The 505-nt window shown below is 44.8% G+C and overlaps 1 non-coding gene across 1 annotated transcript; it reads right to left on the bottom strand.

The window, feature by feature from the left end:
• TRNAS-GGA (transfer RNA serine (anticodon GGA)) lies at window positions 1-74 on the bottom strand. The gene has a single exon. It is a non-coding gene; the product is annotated as a tRNA-Ser (tRNA).
• Between the last annotated feature and the right edge of the window lie 431 nt (window positions 75-505).

Genomic DNA, 505 nt, shown 5'->3' with positions numbered 1-505 from the left:
GTCCTGATCCGGGAATCGAACCCGGCACCACCGCCTTTCCGGGGCAGTCGCTCTACCGACTGAGCTAACCAGGACGGTCAGCAGATCAGATAGTAGGGCGAGAGCGAATTGATCTATAACTCGAAGTGGGAATAGTGTTGGTTCAATATTTAGGGGAAACCCCCACGGTGGATGACAATGAGTAATTACTCCCTTATTATCAACAAGAATGATTAGAAAAAAAAGGTTTATACAGAGACGAAGTAACTAATGGGCTTAGAGCGGATGCCATACCTTTTCTGAATCATTGTAGAACGGCACAAGCCGGTAGACCACTTCAGTTGATTAGCGTGGAATACAGCGAAAGAAGAAAAATGCCAAAATTTCACATCTCTTTACGAACACCTACACCTCACTAACTCTGCTCAAACCAGCTCAAGTGGCTCGAGGTTTAACTGGCTGATATATATGCCCCTAATATCTAAAGGCATCATGACATATGCACGAAAAGAAAGGAAGCAAGCAA

Source organism: Amblyomma maculatum, chromosome 9, assembly GCF_055883805.1.
Source record: "Amblyomma maculatum isolate TAMU_Amacu chromosome 9, ASM5588380v1, whole genome shotgun sequence".
Lineage (NCBI taxonomy): Eukaryota > Metazoa > Arthropoda > Arachnida > Ixodida > Ixodidae > Amblyomma > Amblyomma maculatum.
Note: the sequence above shows the minus strand (reverse complement) of the source record. Positions and strands in the feature narration are given on the sequence as shown.